This window comes from Octopus bimaculoides, chromosome 24 (assembly GCF_046866305.1).
Source record: "Octopus bimaculoides isolate indiv1 chromosome 24, ASM4686630v1, whole genome shotgun sequence".
In the NCBI taxonomy this organism is placed as follows: Eukaryota; Metazoa; Mollusca; class Cephalopoda; order Octopoda; family Octopodidae; genus Octopus; species Octopus bimaculoides.
The window spans coordinates 35,536,277-35,546,468 of NC_142951.1; the positions used below are offsets into that span (position 1 = coordinate 35,536,277).

The window sequence follows — 10,192 nt, forward strand, 5'->3', positions numbered from 1 at the left end:
AAATTAACTTGAATATTTTGGGGCATCGTTTTCAGTAGTCAATATTTTAGTTTTAACACACATACACACACATACACACATTTGTATGTATGTATGTATGTACGTGTGTTTGTGTGTTTACTCGAATTAAAACGAACTTTAACTGAATAGAAGACTTGATATTTATATAGAGTCTGAGATTTATTTTAATTTCTATTATAACTTCTGTGTATGTATTTGTATTTATCCGATGAAGGGCACCCAGCTGTAGAAACTCTGCCAGACCAGACTGGAGCCTGGTGCAGCCATCTGGCTCACAAGTCCCCAGTCAAACCGTCCAACCCATGCCAGCATGGAAAGGGGACGTTAAACGATGATGATGATGATATGTATGTATGTATATATATATATATATATATATATATATATATATATATATATATATATTGTGTGTGTCTGTGTTTGTACTCTCTCCATTGCTTGACAACCGATGTTGGTGTGTTTACATCATCGTAACCTTGCTGTTCGGCAAAAGAACTAACAGAATAAGTACTAGGCTTACAAAGAATAAGTCCTGGGGTTGATTTGTTCAACTAAAAGGTGGTGCTCCAGCATGGCTGCAGACAAATGACTGAAACAAGTAAAAGAATATAGCTCCAAACCAACCATAGCCTTCCATTATAACTTCTGGATACTTACAACAATATTATATTATTATACGTGTTAAATAAATAATTGTGCCTGTCTGTGGATGTGCGTATGTGTGTCAGTGTATTCACACATTTAATATACACATACATGCAGACACGTGTATGTATGTACACATACATACATACATACATACATACATACATACATACATACATACATACATATGTATGTATGCATGTGTAGAATGGCTGAGACTTACATATTGGATATATGATATATACATTTGTAAAGAAGGGTATATATATATGTGCGCGTCTGTATGTGTTGTGCGTGTGAAAGTATTGTGTTGTGTAGAAATAAGGAAGTGAAAGATGAGAAACCCCCAGCGACTTTATTGGACTGGGGGAGGAGGGGGTACTGTGGGAGGAGTGGGGGAGGAGTAAGATGGTGGTGGTGGTGGAGGTTTTGTGGGGTCGTTGACCTCCAGACCAAACTCAGAACAAATCTATATGGAAGTTACTGTTCGAGAGAGGTTGTTATGTACAGGGGACAGGCGTGAAATCCAGTGGAATACGGTGAGATATTGTTTTGGATCCTTGTCCAGACCCTGAACCTTGGAAATAATTTCGATAACTCAGTTCTTCTCAGCATAAATAGGTACAATGATGAAGTAAATCTTGCATGCTCGGCCCAGGAAATAGCTGTCCTGTATATGTTGTTGTTTAGAACCAGGTTAACCGTATGTGATGAGACATATGATGAAAGACATTCCTACCGTGACCATGCCACATTTTTATACATAGAACTACACTGTCCAACATGTTCTTCCTTTTTGAAGATGATATGTTGTTTTAAAAAAGTTTGATTGTTGTTTCTGGCAGGTCCAACTCCTCCAGACTATCTCCTAGGTTGTGATCAAGGTGTCATAAAATGGGCCCCAATAAAACTGATGCCTGTGTTGGAAATAGTCAAGCGGTGAGATCCTCGATCTGTACATGGGAATGAGGAAATGCAGCATTTAGGGTGCGGGTTCTTCGTCTGACAGCGAAGAAGAGCATGAAAGAGATGGAGATCCTGAAATATTCCTGAATCTCAAACAACATAGAACCTTAGACCTAAAGATAACCGTGGCGAGATTTGAACCCAGATCGTAGAGACCCGGAAAGTAATACCACTAGATATCTTATCTGATACTTCAATAATCCTCGCACTTCATCGGCAGAAACTTAACGAAAACACTTTGAATCAAAAGTAGCAGCAGCAGCAGCAGCAGTAGTAGTAGTAAAGAGGGGGGTGGGGTGTCATTTAATTAAAATATATTTGATATTAGAGAAGGGGAAATAGAGTGACTTGTTACAAGTTAATCCTCTTGAATTATGTCTGGTGACATAACGAAAATTGTCAACAGATGTCCACCTTCTACATACACACAGCATACGCACACACAAATACAGACACAGCTGCATACATACATACATACATACGTATGTACATATATTCGCATATATATATATATAGTGAGAGAGAGAGAGAGAGAGAAAGAAAGAAAGAAAGAAAGAGGGAAAGCATATGTTCCACACACACACACGCCACACCCACACTATACATATACACATACGAACACACACACACACACACACACACACACACACACACAGTAACAATACCAACAGACAACAATAACAAAATCACGAGATTCTGCGTTTGTATTTTATCAGTCACAATATCGTGTATATGCAAAGGGGTGGAGATGAGTGTACACACACACACACACATACATATATACATACACACATACATACATTTTATATAAGGAAATATATGTGCCTGTGAATAGAGTACAGCTTCACTTATGTAATACACTAACTTGAAAAATTTTGATATCGTCGTTGCAGTTAGTAAACAGAAACTCCCTCGAGGTTGTTTCTGTTTACTATCTGAAAACAACAAACAATAAGAGATAACACGACAAATATGGATTAATAATCCTAAATCGATGCAGCTACAAGTGGATGCTGACTTTAAAACTGAATGGAAAAATGAATGATGATGTTTCGGCGTTATTCCATCTCCTCAGTGGAGCATGTTCACCTCAGCTGTCCGGACATAAAAGTGATGATGTGTATTTATATATATATAGTGTTATAATAAAAACCACAAGTCTTGTTAATTACAATTTCTTTTTAGGAGATGTAGTGGCGTTCAATATACTAATAATATAGCTAAGTGCCTCTAAAAACAATTATAGCTGTGTGTGTTTGTGTGTATAAACATCACGTTCATACTCACATACACGCATATATACATATATATATATATATATATATATATATATATATATATATATATATATATGTATATATATATACAAGCATGCAATACCATTTTATGTGCCCATTATACATTGTGCGTTTTATATGAGTGTGTATGTGTATGTATCTATATATATGCGTATACGTGGGTATAAAGACAAATCCACACACACACACACACAAATATACTCAGACATCAGCCACGAAAGTCTGGGTCCTTGAGTCACTTATTTTACTTTAAATCTAAATAATAAAGATGTGTATGTAAATGTGCGCGTGTACGTGTGTGTGTGTTTGTGTGTACGTGTACGTGTGTGTGCGTTTGTGTGTACGTGTACGTGTGTGTGTGTGTGTGTGTGTGTGTGTCCCTTCAAATTTTGCCCCTCCACTCATTGTGATGACTCCCACGCCAACGTCTGACTCACGTCTCCCTTTATTAAACATTAACATTGAATTCTCAGTCACAGCCGCCTTTTTTTTTCATTTATTCTATTTTCTTTCGAACTCTTCTTCTTTTTATTGTTGTTGAAGTACCTCTATTGTGGATGACGGGATTTGGTGTGTTTGCTCCAATATGGCCGCAGTCCTACGACTGAACACATTAAAAGACTAAAAGCATATACGTGTGTGTGTGTGTGTGTGTGTGTGTGTGTGTGTGTGTTTATTTATTATTCTAGCTGTGAAGTATGTTTAGTGACTGAAGGGCCAACAGTTTTGTGCATGGGACGGATTAAATGTATCTCAGTTTCATAAGCGGCACACATTTTGGGTGTGGGTTTGGTGATACAAACAGGAAGCTAGGACTTAAAACGTGACTCAGAGGCCGAGAGTTTCGTGCTTGGACATTTATCAAAGGTTACGCACGAATCTTTCGACCTTTGAATCAGCGAGTAACTTCTGCCGAATATTGATAATATATGTATAAATGCACGTATATATATATATATATATATATATATATATATATATATATATATATATATATATATATATGTGTGTGTGTGTGTAGGTATATGTATGTATATATATATATGTATATATATATATATATATATATATATATATATATACATATATATATGTGTGTATATATATGTACATTTATGTATGTAAATGTGTGTATCTATGTATATCTATATAAATTTAAATAATAACGGTGAAAAATCGAATATTAATTTAATTAGTATCAATTTAAAACCAGTGGTCTAGCATATTGAAAAATCTGAAGATTCAGAAAAATTATATTACATTAATCGTTATATTTTGTATCTTTTCATTTGTCTTACTCGCCTACGTTCTGGCGTTTGGTGAATTTTTCTTGAGAACAATCTTTTCTTAGTGGTCTTCTTCTAGCATAATGAATGTCCACTTAGTGGTCATCCCTCTTGTATGTATGTATGTATGTATGTATGTATGTATGTATGTATGTATGTATATATATATATATATATATATATATATATATATATATATATATATAATAACATAAATAATATATAAATATATGCATATATCCATACATATATATACATACCTACATGTATATGTATACATACATTCATATATAGGTACAGGACATCACAAAAAATTTTAAGCCCAATGAGAAACGAAAACATGAAGACGAAGACAGAAAACGAACTTTTTTTCGAACAACGAAAAAAACAAACAGAGAAACGAGACATGCAACATACAGAATATTTGCCTTCTCCAGTTGTCTCTGTCTCATCTACTCCGCGTTTCGAAGGCAAGGACAATACGCGACTTCGTTGGAGCAGTCCTTCCCGAAAAGCAAATTAAATAAATTTGGATACTTAGACAGTGCTAGTCGTGTTGTTTATCATTATAATCCAATGTGCCTCTTTATCGTGTATCCCATTTGTCATTTCGTCTTCTGAAAGTCCTTGGGCGATAGAAGAGTGGCAACGTGCACAGACAGAACTTACGTCTGTCTCCTGTTTTTCAAACCGTGCAGGTCTGCAACGGAACTGGATTGTCATCCGAGAGGTCATGGATAGAAAGGCAGAAATGTCATTGACACCGAAGAAGTACAAGGAGTCGTCAATCATTTGTGAAAACGGAGAAATCATCATATATACACATATACATATATGTATATGGATATATATATATATATGTATATATACACACACGATTGTATGTGTACATATGTATGTATGTATGTATGTATATATATATATATATATATATATATATATATATATATATATATATATACACATATTATATTGTTATTATATACACATGTATATGTGTATATATGTCTGTATGTTTAGGTCAGTAGTCGTTGACTCCGACGGCCATTAGTCAGAATCTTGTAAACGCACTGGCACGTGCCTTAGTCATTAAGTTCTCGTGGAGAGTGACAGAAAAAGCAACTTTCCCACACGCAGCCACGTGTGTGTGTGTGTGTGTGTGTGTGTGTGTGTGTGGGTACAGTCATACATATATACTTATATATATGTCTCTTCATACCCAACACACTCGCATTCGTAAAACTCACACATAAACACCTGAAGCACAGCTCTATGTATTATTTGCTGAGGTAAACGAAAATAGCTAAGCCCCGATGATGATGATGACGATATTAGTGGTAATATTATTAATATTGACGATAACAACAACAACACTAGTAATAATAATAATAATAATAACGACAACAACAACAACCGGTGTGGATACGGAATAAAGCAATGATCCTAAGAGGACCGACAACAATAGTCTCGGGGCTGAGTTGTAAGTTACTGCTTGTTTTACAGAGGGATTAATATGGAGCTAATCGGATTAAAGCAAGAAGATTTGGTTGGATTAAACTACAGTAATGACAATCTTACTGAGCAACCAATGAAAGGGCTTCTACTAAAGTTACTTAATTTAATATAACAGGAAGATAGGGACAGTCATTTGTCTAATATAACTGGAGACGGATCCTCGTTTAATATGAGTGGAGCCAGAGCCCCGTTTGATAATATAACATAGGGGCCGCACGAATCCGTAAGGAGACATTCCGGATAATTTGCTTGACTTGTAACTGCGAAATCCCTTACAATAATCTCCGAAAATTTTTGATATAAGATTTATCCTTGAATATATTTATATTTTACGTTTTGTAAATATCGCTTGTGGTAAAGAAAAAAATTGTTAGAAACATTCACAGAGAATCAAAAAAAAAAAAAGAAAAAGAAAAGAAACAAAAATATGAGTTGAATCGTCGTTTTGTGACAGGGTATGGGGAATGGGGGGGGGGTAGGAAAGTTAAGAAGAAACACTGTACAATCGGGTGGAATCTGTATGGACCCTGCAAAAGGAAAACCGGATGGTGAACGGTAGAAAGCTAGTTTTTGGAAATGTGGCAGTTATAAACCACTGGTGAGCTTTCTTCTGCCCACAGAAACTAGTGAAGAAGGTGGAAAAGGGGACAGGAACAACACCAACAAACCCTAGAAACTTTTTTGTTGCAAGAAGACAACGGATCGTAAGTCCAAAGATTGCCGAAAAACCCGCCAAATAGTCAATGTGAAGATCAAACGGCCAGGAAGTAAAAGAGGGTAAAGACTGTTTGCCAACATAACATGGCAGTCCTGGTTTAGGACGAATGTTGCTGTAATTTAGCCCCGGGAGACATCGTCTCCAGTTGGCTATACGACACGATCTGTGTCCTTATATTTTCGAACATGGGCATCTAGCACCCCCCACTCAGCTCAAAACAATATCTGTTATGTTAGCAAGAATCTTTACTCCAAAGTACTGAATATCTCTCGTTGTGAGATTTAAAAATAGTAATTTTCTAAAGTAAAAGAGGGACTATCATCCTCTAGTTGGAGCACACCTTGCTATTGTTTTGCGATGGTTGAGAGCAGCTGCATCATCTTCACCAGAGGGAGAAAGAGAGAGAGAGAAGACTCCCAAAGGAAAGGAGAGCGCTCCCTACAGGGGAACGATCTCAGATACTGGGTGTTTGAAGTGGAAGGTGAGTGTAGAGAGAAGGGTATACCAAAGAAATTTGATAAAACCTCGGTAAATGTCACTTCTCACAGTTAAATGAACCTATTCTCTGTGGCTGTAGCTTGGCCGACAACACTGAGCAACGACACTTGCCTGAGGTGGGTGCGATACTTTCTTGCTTATATTTTTGTTATTTCATTTAATCTTCCTACTTTATCATTATTCTGTATCTAAGGCAGCGAACCCGGTAATGAGTCGGAGGAAATACTTTCTGGTATTTATTCCGGCTCTTTACATTCTGAGTTCAAATCACGCCGCTGTGAACATTACCTTTCATCCCTACGGGGTCAATAAAATAAAGTACTAATGGAATACTTGCGTAGATTTATTCGACTAATCCTCAACATTTCAGGCGTTGTACTTTAATTAGAAACAATTATCTATCAATTAATGTCTTTACTGTTATTGTTCGTCTCCCCTCCCTTTACCTCCCCAACCCTCTATATGTCGTTGTTTTATTTATTTATTTATTTATTTATTTATTTATTTATTATTATTATTATTATTATTATTATTATTATTATTATTATTATTTATAATAATACGCACAACCATCACTGTCGAGCGAGCATGGCTAATATATATATATATATATATATATATATATATATATATATATATATATATATGCATGTGTGTGTCCCCCAGTACAACTTGTTGCATGGTCGGACGGTCAGTTAGTCAGTAGCTAAACCTGGCAGCCCTATCGAGCCTGTTTGGCAAAGAGAGAGGTTTTCATAAGACGGAAAATAAAACCCGTTAAAGGGCGGAATGAACTCGTGAGAGTCACCGTCCATCGGACAAATGGGAGCGGCATGGCCCCAGATTTTGTTTAGAGTCTCTCTCTCTTTCTCGCAGAAGGAAAACTCTGATGTAGCGTCTGCGACTTTGTTTGCATACAATGGTGTTGCTTAGTTGTTTTGTTGTTTAGAAGCGGGTTTGACGCAAGGCCTTTCTTGGCTTTAAAAAGCATCAGATATCGCTTGATTTTCACATCTCTAACGTACGTCATAGAGTACGGCTGGCTACAGCTGTAAAAACTCTGAGTGAAAAATTCCGTGATGTCCGGAATGCATGCATCAGTCTGAGTGAAACACTTTCTGAAAACCTGTTGCAAGAGTCTGCCATGGTTGCCATCATTTCAGGAAGCAGTATAAGTGTCTTTCAGGACTCAAAAGCCACACCCGAGCCGCTCATATTTAAGAAGACAATCCAGCGATAGCATTGCTCGAAACCGCGCCTATTTATTATATCCTATATAATATCTTACACAATAATAATAATAATGATAATAATAATAATAATAATAATAATAATAATAATGATAAGGATTCTTGAGAGAATCGGGTACTTGCACCAGGTAGGGTTGCATTAACCTGTGGTCACCACCTATGGTCGACTGAATATTCAGGTTGTGCACACAGAGAAAATCGTATGATCGACACAACGTGTCCAAAGCACACGTTGTGTCGATCATACGTTGTTTGGTATACGCTAGGGTGTCCGACCTGTCGTGAATGCCTATGATGCATCATAAACGAATGAATAATATGTACATCTATGTATATCATATATATATATATGTGTGTGTGTGTGTGTGTGTATTAACAAAAGTCGAGATGAGTGGCGTTCAGTCACGCAATAAATGAAAAATCCGTTAAATACTACAAAACAGACATAGAAGGACCCAAATTCTTCATCAGTTATCGACCAAAAATACTAATATTCGGTTTCGTGCCTTTAACGATAAGACTGCGAACTTCGTATATCGGCGGCACCCGCAATATTTGGCGCGAGCAATTAGGGCTCGAGCAAACCCGACAATGATGGGTAACGCCTGGAATAAATCTTCAATGGATATAAAAAAAAGAGAAATAGTAAGAGAGGAGAAAATGTTGACCGGCAGACGAGGGATCCGGCGGCGAATATTTTATACGTTAATATTCCGTTTTGGGATATTATATATATATATATATATATATATATATATATATACATATATATACATACATAATTATAGTATTCTTTTTTTGTTTTACTTTGTTTTCTACTTGTTTCAGTCATTAAATGGTAAATTGGTATATATTTCTGGTTACAACGGAACTTCAAATTCATTATCAATTGTTTCCTTGAAAAATTTATAAATATCTTGTTCTGACGAAAAGTGTAATGTTAAATTGTTTTTGTATACAAATACATACATACATACATACATACATACAGACATACTCACATAATATGTATATATATACACACACACACACACACACACACACACACACACACACACATATATATATATATATATATATATATATATATATATATATATATATATATATATATATATATATATATATATACACATTCATACACATATACACATTCATACACATATATACACAATTATATTCATACATATGCATTTATGTACATACACAGATATACATACATAGTACACCAACACACACGCACAGACACACACACACACACACATTAATACACAATACTGTACGAAATTCTATTTAAGAAAATATAATTGAAACAATTCTTACTTGAAAGAAATTCTTGGGTTTTCTTCTGTTTTTCTTTTAAACTTTCTTCTCGATTTTCTTCCCTGTCAGACGGCCATCTTGCATCTATATTTCAACACCATCAGCATCATTATTACTATCATTCTTAATTAACAAGTTCTTCATTAAGTTTTGCCAATATTTCTAACGAAATTTTGCTTTTAAAGTTTCCTTTAAAAATTTATTTGTTTCTTTTTTTAATATTTTTCATTTTAAAAATATTCTTTTCTTTTCTTTTTTTTATTCGTGTTTTTTATTGTCTTTTTTCCTTCTATCCTGTCTTTCTTTCTTTTCCCCGTTGTCTTTTTCTTTCTCTTCTCTTTCTCTTCTCTTCTTTCTCTCCTTTCCTATCTCTTTCTATCTACTCTTCCTTCCAAACGGTTCCGATTCACCAAATCCTCCGTCTCTGCCTCCAACTCGCTCTAATGGCGGACACAAGTGGAATATGAAGAGAAAAAAAAACAAAAAAAACAACAAAACAAAACAAACGCATGACTTTTGTCTGAAAGACTTTTTGGTAAGAAAACAACGGGAAAGAAAGGAGGGAAAAGGCATAACAGAAACAAGGGGGTGGGGGCATTACGGGTAGCATTGGGTGGTGTAAAAAGGGGTGGGGGCAGGGAAAATGGAAGCGCTTCAAAAGTAAAGGATTTT

General features: G+C 35.6%; 1 protein-coding gene across 2 annotated transcripts in view; it reads right to left on the bottom strand.

The window, feature by feature from the left end:
* LOC106867932 (uncharacterized) overlaps positions 1-10,192 on the bottom strand; it is a 62,353-nt gene that overhangs the window by 2,877 nt on the left and 49,284 nt on the right. For both annotated transcript variants that reach the window (XM_089341432.1, XM_089341431.1), the window contains one exon: positions 9,521-9,960. The gene's annotated coding sequence lies outside the window, so the exon portion shown is untranslated. The remainder of the gene's footprint in view (positions 1-9,520; positions 9,961-10,192) is intronic.